The 15,202-nt window shown below is 41.6% G+C and overlaps 1 protein-coding gene, 1 non-coding gene and 1 pseudogene across 2 annotated transcripts in view; all 3 read right to left on the bottom strand.

Moving 5' to 3' along the window:
- SV2C (synaptic vesicle glycoprotein 2C) overlaps window positions 1-15,202 on the bottom strand; it is a 203,030-nt gene that overhangs the window by 48,486 nt on the left and 139,342 nt on the right. The gene's annotated exons all lie outside the window — the stretch shown is intronic.
- On the bottom strand, window positions 627-731 carry LOC142874178 (U6 spliceosomal RNA). Its single transcript, XR_012921999.1, has one exon. It is a non-coding gene; the product is annotated as a U6 spliceosomal RNA (small nuclear RNA).
- LOC105856537 (large ribosomal subunit protein eL32-like) lies at window positions 4,503-7,292 on the bottom strand (annotated as a pseudogene).

The following is a 15,202-nucleotide window of genomic DNA, read 5'->3' as shown; positions in this document are numbered from 1 at the left end:
CTGGAGTACAGTGGCGTGATCATAGTTCACTGCAGCCTCCAACTGCTGGGCTCAAGTGATCCTCCTGCCTCGGCCTCCCAAAGTGCTAGGACTACAGGTGTGAGCCACCACACCTGGCCTGGGATTTTCTTTTGTAGATAGACAATAATATAGTATTAATGTTATGATAATACAGGTCAATCAAAATTTTATTCAAGATTTTTATGCAAATTTATACTACAAGAACCTACAGGATAGTCAAATTTTGACCATAAACAACTGAAACTTTTTATTATAAATGCAAGTTTATTACAAAAGTCTGCTCATTAGATGCATTGTGTGTATATTTTGTCTTACAGCATATATAGGTACATATTAACTTTCCTTTTCTATTTTATTCCCATAAATATTTATTTAAATGAAACATACAGATATCTATTTACATATAAACTTAAGGATTTATATTTATATATAAACTCTTATATTAGCTGATGCCATGGATGAATAACAAACCAATTATGATCATTCTGTGAACAGGTACAGTCTTAGGTGACTGAAAAGCAAACAAAACTAAATATTGGGAATTCTTACATTAGGTAGAAAGTTGGAATACTAGACTTTATTTTTTTTTCTTTTTAATTTTTTTTTTAAATATGGCATGCTTCATGAATTTATGTGTCATCCTGCAGGGGCATGATAATCTTCTCTGTATTGTTTCAGAAAATCTGTATTTTAGTATATGTGCTGCCAGAAGTGAGCATGGAACACTAGATTTTAAAGCTCATTCCAGAGTGAGGGTTCCCTCTGATTCTAAGATCTTATTCCTTGATCAGATGAGGCCATAGGAAAGTCTCTCTCTTTTTTTTTAATTTTTTTTTTTTTTTTTTTTGAGACAGAGTCTCGCTTTGTTGCCTAGGCTAGAGTGAGTGCCGTGGCGTCAGCCTAGCTCACAGCAACCTCAAACTCCTGGGCTCAAGCGATCCTTCTGTCTCAGCCTCCCAAGAAGCTGGGACTACAGGCATGAGCCACCATGCTCGGCTAATTTTTTCTATATATATTAGTTGGCCAATTAGTTTCTTTCTATTTATAGTAGACACGGGGTCTCGCTCTTGCTCAGGCTGGTTTCGAACTCCCGACCTTGAGCAATCCGCCCGCCTCGGCCTCTCAGAGAGCTAGGATTACAGGCGTGAGCCACCGCGCCCGGCCTTTTTTTTAAATTTTGATTTATGTATTTTTTTGTGCCAGTCAAATTTAGCAGTAGGGGGTTGAATACCAACTTTAGTGACACTAATGTTAATAAGTTCTGATAACGCACTACCATCGGAGCAGCCAGCAAGTCTCTCTTGAATACTGATCCATGGCAAGAAACAGACACTTTCAAAATAAAACACAAAACAAGATACCTTGTAAACTTGTAAGTGTCCAAAAGTTGGTAGAGGACTTGTAGCAAAATAATGGTGCTATTCTGTATGTTAGCAATGCAGTCAACCTGCTTTCAACTGCTTTCAAAGAAGCAGTCCCTAAAATAGTCTTAATAACAACAATAAAACCCCTAGTGCTCTAAACAACTTCATGGTCCTCATTATCTTCCAGATCAAGTTTTCCTTTTGCTGTATGCACATGGCCTCAGCAAGATCTTGCTCATGATTAACAAAAGCTTTCTGTTCCTTCCCAGATTTCTGTGATATAGCACAGAGATTCTGACGGAACCCATTGTTAGGGGAAACATTTTCCTCCCAGAGAGGGGAGTGGGACAAGAGCGGGCTGTAATAGCTCCAGCTTTAGGACGGCAGAGGTCAGCAGGAGTGCTCTTTGTTATTGATGCCCAAAGGTCACGCTTGTACACCTCTGCTAACTGTTGGCCTCTCTAGCCCGCTCCTTTTCCTAGCCCCTTTTCTTGCCTTGTAACCTCTGATCCAGAACAAATCACTTTTCACTTGACAAGTCAAACAGCTGCTTAGCTCATGACTCAGGCCCAAAATGACCTTAGAGTTTTGTCATCTATGTCAAAGAAATTCCACTTTTCATGAGTGGGAAATGCATGCAACCACAATGATCCGGGAGCTCTAATTTCTGGTCCTTGTGCCTTTTATTCTGTCACCCAGGCTGGAATACAGTGGCGTGATCATAGCTCACTGCAGCCGAGGGGATGTCACACCCTCCCACAGAGTACAGGGAATGGAAACATGACTCTAGAGAAGACCAGTCCATTAGCCTTATAGTCAGATCTCACTTACTTAGAGCCAATTTTTCCCCACCAAGAACACGTCCTTTGGATCATCCTAAGTTCCTGAAGTTTATTGCCATCAGATGCTTCCCAAAAGACTCCAGCTCAAGTGGTGACACTCAACCTTGCTCAAGGGGTGACACTTAACCTTCCTCAGAGCTTTCCAAACCAGAAACATGGAGTCAACCTCTACTCTTCTTAGTCATCACTGAGAAATGCAATTCTATTATATTTTCTGTATTTCTCCCAAACTTGTTCTTTTCTCTCCATCTCTGTGGTTGAGGCCTTTGTTATGCCTTGCCTGGGTCACCCTGTGAGGGCTGACGCACAGTTGGCATGGATCTGTACGACTGTGTTGCGGCTGGAATATTGAAGTGTGCACATATGGTTATTGCCCAGATCCCCTGAGTCTTGGATCTCTACATGACCCAGCAACTGGAAGGGTTTCTCCAGGCTCCAGCTGTTTGGATTTCCTCTCTTCTGACTGGCCAGTGCCCTGTTGTTAAATAATTTTTATATCCCTTTTCTTTAATAGAGCTTCCAGTCTGCCTGTTCTATCTTCCATGTACCTTTAAGAGTTCTTTCTATAATAGAAAGTGGATCATATCACTTATTAGCTCAAATCTTTCAGTGGTTCTTCTCTGGCCCTTCAGGGTAGAGTCTTGATTCTTTCATATGTCCACAAGACCCCCCCCCTCCCCCAGACCTGGCTTCTGCCCATCTCTCCAGCCACATCCCTCACAAGTCCCTCCTTCCACCCTTTGCTATATCCCTTTTGCCAATACCCTTTCTGATGTCCCAGTGGCTGGCAGAGCTCATTGTCACGTTACCTGCGCTGCAACATCTTCGGACCTTTGCCACCCCTCCCCCTCGCTCTTGTCAATTCAGAGAACTCTTAAACTTCAGTCTTCCATTAACTAGAGGAATATCCTCTGTGTATTCTTTCGGATACATTAAAAGGTGTTCGCTCTCCCCACTGAGCTATCTCTGCATCCTACTGATTTCCACAGCATTTAGCATGATGTCTGACATAGAGAAAAACCACATCAGAGGGCGATTACTTATCTGCAGATCTGTTCCTTGAAAGAAGGGGCCCTGTCTTACTCATCTTTAGTACACCACTTGGCAAAGAGTAGTCACTCGACAAACGTTTATTTAACTAATCAAAGAACCCACTCTTGGATTCTTTTAAAATCACAGAATTTGTCTAATACATTCAAAAATGACTTTTTAGAAACATATCTGTTTCCAAATTTTCAAACATATGGAGTTTTAAAAAAAGTGGATTTCTAGCTTAATTTCACTGTGCTAAGCGTGCATGTCTGGTAGTGTTTTGCAATATATTGGAACTTGCTTTACAGCAGAGTATGTGGTGCATTTTTGTAAACGTTCCATGTGTGCTCCAAAAGAATGTGCACTCTGCAGTTACTGGGTGCACTGTCTACATATATCCATCAGGTCAAGTTTGTTGATCATGTTGTTCAAGTCTTCTATATTCTTACTGTTTTTGGTTTTTTTTAACCTATTTGTTATGTTAAACACTTCTTAATTATTTTCTGTAGGAAGTTTAGTCCCAATAACATGGCCCATCAAATTACTGGAAATGGAACAACATACCTATTATTAAATCAAGACACATTTATACTCCTTTGACAACCCATGACCTGATGTCATAATGGTTGGCAGAGTTCACTATCATGTTGAGGAATTGGTGAGTCCGTAGCAGTGGGGTAGAGGAGGAAGGAGCACAGAAAACCATGATTACTTGAATTACCATTGAAGACACATGGAATAGTTTAACTTTTAAAAAATCACACAGATAAAAAGAGATAGCTTTCTGTTCAGTAGCACAATAAAGCCACAAAATGCTTCATATCTGCTCATTTGTACAGCGACACAATACACATTCCAGCTAGATATGTCCCCAAACTACCCTATAGTAAATGCCATTTTTTATTACCTTGTTTGAAAACACTCTCCTATAAACATGCAACTTTTTATAAGACAGAGATGATCAACAAAGGTTTACTAACAAGACTGAACAAATGAAAATCTTCAGCCTACTCTTGGGCTTTGCTGGCAGCCAGAAGCTGGTTCTGTTTTTTCCTTCACTCTTGTTTTTTTCTCACCTGAGATGTGATTCAGCTTCTAACAATACATCTCGCAGCAGCCAGGTAGGAAAGGGGCTTCCCTTTAGAGCAATAAATATATTTTCTCTTTAACCTACCACACACACAAATTGGACTTCCTTTTGGAAAATTAAAACTGATATGTATTAATAACTCAAAGGGGCAGTTTTATGGGTTTTCTGCAGTTTTTATGGTTTTATTTAAATACGAATAAAGTATGCACATGAGCTGCTTATTCATTTTCTTGGCTGCACAACCTGGCGTTGGGATTGGTGACTCTGATGGCCAGGCTGGGTGGCTCTTTGCACTAATGGCTTTGCGGTTCTTAGACAAAACACTGTGAACAATCTCAGCACAGTAAGACTTGTTGCATGCACATCAGCAGCACTTCCAGCTCCTTGTGGCTGTGAACCAGGAACTTTCAGGAGCCACTGGGCAGCATGTGCTTTGTTTTCCTGTTGCTCCAGTAACCAATCTTGGTATCAAGATCTGGTCCTTAAATCTTCTCCAAACCCTGTTGTCAATACCTCTGGGTTTCTGCCCGTTTCACTTCATGTTGACATATGGATCTGACAGGTGCCGGATAAACTTCTTGGTCCTCTTTTTGATGATCTTGGGCTTCACAAGGGGTTTGAGGGTGGCCGTGATGCCAAGTAGGAGACGGCTGCCACGGCCATTGGCAGCACCCAGGAAGAGAGGGTGGAAGGTGGTGTGCATGGGCTGATGGGAAATAACCTCTCAAAGGGGCACTTCTTACAATACATCTTTAAAGCATGTTTTGTTCAGGTTGTCTCAAGAGAAAATTTAGGAACCCAAATCAATTAAATTGTTGGCAGAGATGCAATTCACTCTTGCCCATCACGATTTATGACCCTACAGGACACATTCGAGTGCTATTTCTCCTCATCCCTCATTCCCTTTCCTCTTTGTTTCAAAATGTCAGGCAGCTACCCAGAGTTAAATTTCACCTCTGCTCTCTGGAAAGGCTGCCTACTTGGGTCATTAATCTTGGCCCAGAAATAAGTTCCTAGCTGCTACCAACAGTGGAAATGATTGGTCTTGGTGCATCCTGGAGAATGGTTTTCTAGGGCTATGGTGCCAGAAAAATCAAACACAGAGCAACTGAGTCTGGGACTAATGCAGCAGTTTTTCATTCGGTATCACCTTCTCTGGATGCTACTTACAAGAAATGATCTAATAACTCAGGGAGCCTCACGCACAGGCAGACTGATGACCTGGCAGAAGCAGATGTAAAGCCAGCTTTGACTGCAACGCTAGTTCCCAGCACCTGCAGATCCACACGTGGGGCCCCTCTCTCCTCACAACAGCGCACCTGCTCTAGTTACAGTTTTGCAAAGGACAGGAAGCCTTCAGTACCAACTGCAGGCTCTGGGAGGGGCAAGGCATGCAGCCGATTTCTAGAATATTTATGGTAAACCCACCATGTGCCAGACACCTCACACACATCATCTAGTTTAATATTAATACATCAACAATCTTGTTGCCCATCTAGGCAAGGTGGTCAGATAAAATACAGGCTGCCAATTAAATTTGATTCTCTCCCCCTCCCTACTCTCTTTCTCTCCACACACACACACACACACACACATATTAGTATAAGTATGTCCCATGCAATATTTTGGGACATACATTTATAAATTTGTCATTTATCTGAAATTTAACTAAATATCATGCATTTTGATTTGCTAAATCTGGTAACCATCCCACAAAAGACATTTGGTGATGTCTGGAGACATTTTCAATCATCAGGGCCTTGGGAAGAAGGGCCACTACTGGCATCTAGTGGGTAGAGGCCAGTACATCTCCCAATGCACAGGACAGCCTCCCCCATCTTCAAACAGCAAGTGTCCAGCCCAAAACGTCAATAGTGCCCAGATTGAGAAATCTTGCTATGAACTAGTCACTGGGTCCATTTCTGTCACAAGTAAGGTACCCAGAGTTAACAGAGCTAAAGCTTGAGGATACTTTGAAACCTAAGTTTTCAGAGGTGTGGAAAGGGACTCTTAGGAGACCTTACATTTCATTCCTGCATGAATGTGCTTTCTTTTTATGTTAGTTTTTGCTATTAACTTATAAGCTGTCTTGATTGTTTAGGGTTTTTGCTATAAAATTGATCCATAGGGGCTGTCATTTTCCTCTCCATATTCTTTTAAATGCACCCCGAAGAACAAGTAAAGGTGGCACACAATAAAAGAGCAAAGAAATGTTGTTTCCCCTGGGGTTTTGGTAAAAGCGTAACATTCTCCATCAAAGGCTTTCTGATAACACCCGCAGTTTATAGATGGTTATCACTACAGAGAAAGGGTAATAACCATATATCTCCTAAAGCAGTTGTATCCCTGTTTCATAAAGGCAAGGGAAGTTTGCTCTTAAAATTCCCTGCTAATGCTCGGGAATGGGGGGATGGCGTCCTCAGCAAAAGCACCTGGCACCAACCACATGCTCCTACAAGTTTACCCCAGGACAGCCGTGGCGGGAGACGGTGGGGACCCCACTGGGCTCCACAGACTTGCAATGAGGACGCTGGCAAACAGTTGTTCCCTTCACGTCTCTCGCGGCTCTCGCCTCCTCGGGTTGTCTCTGCCGTTTGCCAGTTGTGAATGATGCTGTTCCGGCGTGGCTGCGCCTGTGTGTCTCCTTGAGTACTTGCTTTCGATTCGTTTGGCTGTAGACCCAGAAGTGGAATTGCCGGACCCTACGGTAATTCTGCGTTGAATATTTTAAGGAGCTGCCACGCCGACCTCGCCATTTTATGTCAGTTTCCTCATCTGTAAAGTGGGGCTGTTGTGAGGATTAGCTTGAAAGGATTGCAATGAGTGCCGGGCAGGGCTGACGCCCTCTGCTGTGTCGGACACGGGTCCTGCTGACATTACTGACAGGCCTAGACCCTAAGGCTTCTCTGCCCACTGTCGATATTCCCTTTTCTCCTATCTTGAGCTCCATTAGGTTCCGATGATTTCTTTGAAGACATCTTTTTTAGTTCACTTGAACTTCCTTCTCATGGGTGTTCAGATTTAAAAAGGGTAAACTAACATCTGTGGGTGAAGAAACGTCACTATTTCCAATCATCCTTGTCTTCTCCGAGCTGTGTTTGTCTCTTGGGGTCTCTCCCAGATGGGTCCCCCACCCTGTGCGGTTAGTCCTCATGGGCACACCTGACCTCCCTTTCAGATATGTGCAGGTAAAACACTCAGGTCAGGCTCCCCTGGGAACTGCCATATCCCTTTTTTGAGGTTAAAAAAGTGAAGATTTTAAAGTTTAGTCTTACTATTGAATTCCTATTGTTGAACATCTCTAGTCTTCATAATTGAACCCACAGCGAGATGCCATTCCATGCCCGCCTAGTGTTGGCAAGGGAACTCTTGGAAGGGGCAAGTGGAACTCTCATACATTACTGGTGGGAGTATAAAATGGTACAGCTTCGGAGAACTGACAGTTTTTTTTATTAGGTTAAACACACATCTACTCTCTGACACAGCAATTCCCTGGGTATTTATCCAAGAGAAATAAAAACATAAGCAGAGGCGAGGCTGCTCAAAAGGCATGTATGAGAATGTTCAGAGAGCAGCCTTAAAAACAATTCATTCTCCTCTTCCCCCCAAAACCCATAAAAAACTGGAAGCAAACTAAATGTCCATCAGTAGGATGATGGAGGAATAAATTGTAATGTATCCGGATAGCATCACAATTATTTAATGCTAGATAGGGATTCCATTCAACAATATAAAGGAACTGATACAACAAGGATACATTTTAAAAACATGCTGAGTGAAAGAAGACAGAAGATTCCATACTTTCTTTAAATGTTCAAGAATGGGCAGAACTAATCTTCAGTGATAAAAATTAGAATAGTTGCTGCCCCTGGGCTGGGGAGTAGAGAGATTGACTGAAAAATGAGGGAACTTTTTGGGGAGATGGAAATGTTCTATATCTTGATTTGGGTGGTGGTTAGTTGGGTATATAGGATTGTCAAAATGCATTGAACTACACACTGAAAATTCTTGCATTTTTTTGTATATATATTACAACTTCAATTTTAAAGAGTGGTCAGAATACAATAGCAGCAAGATTGCATTCTTACAAAAATACCAAAGCTCCAAGCATAGCACTATACGCTTTATAAACTAATCTAATTTGGAATCATTCAAAATCCAATTGTTTTAGGTTTAGCATGATCTCAACTGGTTGCAAGGATTCATTTGCATCTGAATAGGCAACATACTTCTTGCTGTTTACAGCAGGGGTGACCAAAGGTCGAGCTCCTTCCAGCCCTGTGTGGCCATCTCCAGGCTGTCTACAAGACTAAGGTAACTCCTGAAGAGGAGGTGTCCAGCCTGGAGGACTAACAGATCTCCTTGCCAGGGAAGAGGGAGAGATCTCCTGAGGCCGCTGCCCTCCCTGCCCCAGTCCTTCAGCCTAGAATTGCCTGTGGCAGCCAGTTTGTGTCCATCAAACACAAACAACACCCTGGTTAACGAAACACAATCCGCAAAAGGGGTGGGCAGCAGGGTTAGTGTTTCTAAGGGCTCAGGCCACAGAGCAGGCGGTTCTGGCCTTCGTGATCTCAATGCGTACTTCACCTCACACCGTCTCCCTTACAAGCACAGTCCACACACACACACACACACACGCACACCACCCACGCTCCACACACTACACCCCCACTACCCACACACCGCCCACACCACACCAACATGACACCCACACCACCGTCCCCACGCTCCACACACTACACACAGACACACCCCCACTACCCTACACTGTACACACGCCCATGCCATGTACACCCACACACCAGCCTCACACACCACTCACCGTACATATTACTCACACGCTCCCCCCACATGAGCTATAGAGAATATTTAGCCCCAGAGACAGCAACAAGTGTAAGGATTAATACATAAGATATATGTTAATCAATAAGATTAATAAATAGGAACAGCAAGGAATTTCTTTGCTTAACGCAGTGGCTCTGGAAGTTTGGGGCGCATCAGAACACGGGTGCAGGGTTCTCCAAATTTCAAATGCCTGGGGTTTGATAACTGGCCTAAACAAAATAGAGAGATGCTTTGATATAGAGGTAGATTAAGAAAGACACCACTCCCTCCCAAAAAAAGAAAATGAAAGGCTTTCAGACATCGAGACATCATTTTCATTCGGTGGGAGGTAGATAGAAGTTGAAATGAAGTGTTAGAAACTGACAAGCCCATTAACAAGGAGGAACTTGTTTGTTTTATAAATTTTATAAAATTTTTGGCCTTATGGAAGCAAAATGAAGATGTGAACTAGAGGGTGTTTGTTAGTTTTATGAAGGTCTCAAAGACATATGTAATGACATTTTAAAAGGGGAGGCAGATTAAAAAATGATTTGGTGGCAGGATTCTTGTTGAGAGAAGACTTTCACTGGAAACTGCTCTCCTTCAGAGTTCAATTTACACAGAGGCAAATCCAAGTGAGTTTTAAAAAATATCCCACAAACCTTGATACGCTGAATTTTCAGAAGTAACAAAGGTAGGAAAAGCTTATGGCAGAAAATTGTGACTAATGGGCATGAATCACAAAGCTAAAATGTATCACTCACATCGTTCTAGGGTGTTCTAGGCAACAGGGAGCTGTGCTTAACCTCAGCCAACACTTGAGGGCACCCTGAGTTCACAAGAGACTTATACTCTCTTGCCTGATGACTTTCGTTTGCAAGTCAAAGGGGACATTCCAAGCAACCAAGACTCTGGGTTTGTCCTAAAAGTGTAAAATTTGGGGGCCACAGAAGCTGTTATGATTCTTCCTTCCTCCATGGTTTCCATTCACTCTTAGAGACCTCCTTTTAAGTTGGTTGCTGTATTTTAAAATTCAGCCCAGCTAGTACCCCCTGGTGGCTCAGGTGTGAAGTCTGAAAGGTCAGGCCTTGCCCTCTGGCTCTGAGGGCCAGAGATCGAGCAGCCAAAGCAGCAAGCAACCAGAGGAGGGTCATAAGAACCCAAGAGTCAAGCACGTGCTCCCAGAAGTGAGGGCAGCAATTATAATTTTAAAAAGTGGAAACCCTTGCCCACAATTTCATAAAAACAACCTAACACTTATTCTGCACTCCCTCTCCTTTATCAAAAAAATTTTGAGACAAGGTTTCCCTCTGTCACCCAGGATAGAGTACAGTGTCACAATCATAGCTCACTGTAGCTTCAAACTCCTGGACTCAAGTGAACCTCCTGCCTCAGTCTCCGAGAAGCTGGAACTACAGGTACGCACCATCATGCCCAACTAATTTTTTTCTTCGTATTTTTAGAGACAGGTTCTCACTATGTTGCCCAGTCTGGTCTTGAACCCCTGGCCTTAAGCAATACTCCTGCCTCAGCCTCCCAAAGTGCTAGGACTACAGGCGTGAGCACAGCCCCTTTTAACAATTGTTAAAAAGGCATCAGGAAAGCTGACCTGATATTGTATTTCCTTCCTATAGCAGATTCTAAGGAGAATCTGAGCACTCTTCCCCTGTGAGGGCTGAAATGGGAGCCAAGTTGAAGGAAGAGGCACATAGGACTGCATGTTTCTGGGCATTTGTTGGGAGGCAGCTTCAGGCTCAGGTGAGGCAGTCCCACCTGCAGTGGGCCAGCAGTTGGGCAGAACCCAAGGGGTGGGAGTGAGGTGGCCAGGTATGACCATACTTCTAAAGATTTCTGGTACTGCACATGTACACAGACTGGGATTTGGGTAGGAAAAGTCTGCTAGAGCAAAGGAATGCCTAACTAAACAGACACAGACCCAAGCTAGGACAAAGGGCAACTCCAGGGTCACAGTAAAGAGGGAAATGTGATACATTCTGCAAGGACTAGTAAGAAGAGGACTCTAGAACATTTTGGGGTGAAAGGGACAACCATGAACATTCTGGGGTGAGGATAGAGCCTATGCACAGGAGAAATGGACAACATGGGAAGATGGTCTCAAGACCTGCCAGTCCTGCCTCCAGACCACTTGATGTCGTTATAACCAAAGTACAGCAGAATGCATCTGTGAATCCCAGGCCGGGAAAATAGAGTAAACAGAAAAGAGTAAGCAAGGAACATATTTTAAGAGGTAAAGCATTATGGTTTTGATAATCCCTCTTAGGGAGAAAAAATCTTTCTTGTATCTGTAAAAAAAAAAAAAAAAAAAAAAAAAAAAAAAAATCCCTGTCCACCTTGACTTCTTAGAAATGAGTGGAGAGATCTACAGAGCTTACTAATGGTCTTTAATGATATTAAGAGTGATTATTAATATTTTATTGAGCAGCTATTCTTTCCACAGTACAGAATAAAAGGAAAAGCTCAAAATCTTAGGTTAACGGAGTATTTCCTGACAGTGAGTATTAAAAGTGTAGACAAAGTAAACTTGGGGGTGGACTGGGGAGAGGACTTATAAAAATTAAATAAAAACCAACTCCCAAAGTCTCATTTGTACCAGGAAAAGTGGTGGCCTTGAACCACCACAACTATCTAGGATGATCATTTTCCTTCAGCCTCGAATAGCAGTGCTATTGTTTCCTGGTTACAAAAATAATACAGGTATATGTGGCAAATTCGAGCAATACAGAGAGTGATTTAAAATAAAGTAAATCACCCCAAGTTTCATCACCCGGAAATAAACATAATGAACATTTTGGATTTAGTACAATTATTATTAGTATTTATTAGTATTATATTAGTATTTATTAGTATTATTAATATTATAGTATTATTATTTATTAAATAATTATTAGTATTTAATTAAGCCATGAGAAGATTTAGTGAGAGTCGGGTAAAATATTAGTAGGAAGCTTCCTTCATTAAGATTTTTAAAATCTGAATTTTGGTTGGAGGCAATCTGTGTAACTCACATTGAATGTTTGGGCATATCTGCACCAGACATTACCTTACATACCTGGAAATTTCCATGGAAAACAGGCAGTTCAGAAGGGCTTAAAGAGTGAGATCAAGACAGTAACATGATCCTACGCTAAATATGGAGGTTTGAGTAATGCTCGCATTATGTCTCCCTCTACTCCGGCCTCTCAGAACTGCTTCCACCCACACTCTCACAGCATGGATGAAAAAGGAGGGGCGTGTTAATATTGCTTTTGTGCCACACTGGCTGGCTAGATTTGTAGATGCATTACATTTCTACCCCCTGCCAAGCCTGATGAGATTTTTAAAAAATCAATGAGAATATTCTGCAGTTTTAACTTGAGAGTTATTTTTTTTCTTCTTGTAATACATGGGGATAATAGTTTTTAAATGATATTATGCCTGCAGGTAAAGTTAAAAGATTTTGACTTTGTGATATTAAATAATTAAGAAATATTGATTTCACAAAGATGACATCCTCATGGTAAGAAAGGTAAGATTTTTTTTTTTTCTTTTTTTATGGGGATGAGAGGAGATGTGGTGCAGAAAGGAATGGAGCAGTCCCAGAGACTGTGTTGGGAATTAGAAGTGGGTGGTATGGAACCAAACTTTATGCTCATCTAACCCTGAGAAACAATTCTCCTCCCACTTTCCTAAACTGACATTTACATTTTTGTTATAGCTCTGGATATATTTATTGCTAAGGGTAAAATTTCTGGCATATTGTAAATAATGACATCTTTAAATAAAACAGTGATGTTACTCTTTAAAATGAAGCTGATGAAATCTAAATACCACAGCAATTTTGAACCTGTCTTCAGCCACTTAAAAACCACGCGGACAGGTTCTTGATCAAAAGGAGTTTTGTTTTTTTTTTTTTGTTTGTTTGGTTTTTTTTGAGTTAGAGTCTCACTCTGTTGCCTGGGCTAGAGTGCCATGGCATCAGCCTAGCTCACAGCAACCTCAAACTCCTGGGCTCAAGCAATCCTCCTGCCTCAGCCTTCTGAGTAGCTGGGACTATAGGCATGCACCACCATGCCCAGCTAATTTTTTCTATATATTTTTAGTTGTCCAATTAATTTCTTTCTATTTTTAGTAGAGATGGGGTCTCACTCTTGGCTCAGGCTGGTTTCGAACTCCTGAACTTCAGTGATCCGCCTGCCTTGGCCTCCCAGAGTGCTAGGATTACAAGCATGAGCCATTTTGCCTGGCCCAAAAGGAGATTTTTACATGATGCCCCTTTCTCCTGGACCTTGAATTTCCATTCCATTTTCTCCATAGCATTGTAACCTAATGTAGAATATGTTTATGCATGGATCATGATTTCGATTTTTTGATCAACCTATCATACTTCTCTGCAGCAAATACATGTATTAGTATCAAAATTTACAACCTAAAACAATCCTTGTGACCACAAGCTTCTTAAGTGATAAAAATTGTATCGATTGAGTCACTATTACAATTATTGTTACATCATTTATCAATGTAATAACAGTTATAATTTTTTATGAGAAGTATATCTTTTAATAACATGAAACAGTGGTGTTTTTTCCCCAATTGGTTCATATATCCATGGGTGAATACTGCTTATTGATAGAATGAGACAGTTTATCATTAATTCTTATTCACACAAATAAATATGAATGGAAGGAGTTTTACTTATAGCTGCATCACTAAATTCTGTGAACTGAGTTCCTTTAATTATTTTTCATCAAAATTATTAATGATCTACCAACTTACTTGATTAGATCCTTCTTCAATTTTGTTAAAAGCAAAGAATTAGAAACCACCTTACTGCAAAAGGATGTATTACTTACTCATTTGAGTCATTCATTTTCTTACCACCTGTAATCATATTTTGAATTGCCACTTTGTGCAGAGGGTCTAGAGGTTACTAGCCTGACACTAGTGAGAATTACGCTCTTCTCTTGTAGAGTGGGAGAAGGGTGTGTTCTCAGGTAGATCAATTTCAGGAAGTGCGCTTATGGAAGTGGAGCTTCTTAAGATTGACTTTCTTAAATGTGTCACTGCATATGTATTCCTCGGACAGTGAATTTGCATGCCCTTGTTTGAAGAATAAAAGGCTCTGAAGTTAGCCTGGTTAATGCTCCTAATTCTACTACCTCACTGACCTTAAGCAAGGCACTCACTCTTCCTGAACCTCAGTTTTCTCATCTGCAAGATAGAAATAATAGCAATAACCCTTAGGGTTGTCTGAAGGCTTGAATGAGGTAATGGCTTGAATGAGTAAAAATGTCTTGTAAACTAAAATTCTATGTCAACATTATGTACTGTTGTTTTCATTACTAGTTTTGATACCAATGATCCTAGCTGAACAATTAAACTAAGACTAGGAGTCATGTATACAAGTAATGCCCATCCATGGAACAAAGAGACCTTGTTATTAATCTCAAAACCCTGGTCTCCTCAACTTCTCATGATAAAATAATGACCAGGTGTGTGGCTAGCTCTGACACTGGATAGCATTGGTTCTCAGAGTGTGGCCCCTGAACCAGCACTGTGACCATCACCTGGGATCCTATTAGAGATGCAAGTTCTTCAGTGTCCTCCAGACCTAGGGAATCAGAAACTCTGGGTATGGGACCCAGCAACCTGTGTTTTAATAAGCCCTCCACTTGACTCTGTTGCACACTGAAGTCTGAGAACATTGCTGTTTGGGATGCTTTGTTTCGTGTGTGGAGGACCCTACTAAGTTTCCAAGAACAATGGGAGACATGAGAACACAAGAGAAAGCATTTAAAGTGAATTAGTTCTGACTCAACATACCACTGGATTTCCCCAGAGGTGGAAAGTGCTCCTCCTCTCATTGTGCAGGTGAAGTATGCACCACTGGTATCTGCAATGTGTCAGGTAAACAACAGGACCTCAGGGAAGCAGGCACAGGTCTACCCTGTAGTTTTCAGAGCCCCACTTTAAGAGCTTTCACACTACTCAGGCTAAGGGCTGCTCTTCTTGTGGGCAAGGGCAAGAAGCCC

The sequence above is a fragment of the Microcebus murinus genome, chromosome 11, assembly GCF_040939455.1.
Source record: "Microcebus murinus isolate Inina chromosome 11, M.murinus_Inina_mat1.0, whole genome shotgun sequence".
Classification (NCBI taxonomy): domain Eukaryota; kingdom Metazoa; phylum Chordata; class Mammalia; order Primates; family Cheirogaleidae; genus Microcebus; species Microcebus murinus.
This window is presented reverse-complemented; position numbering and strand designations above follow the sequence as displayed.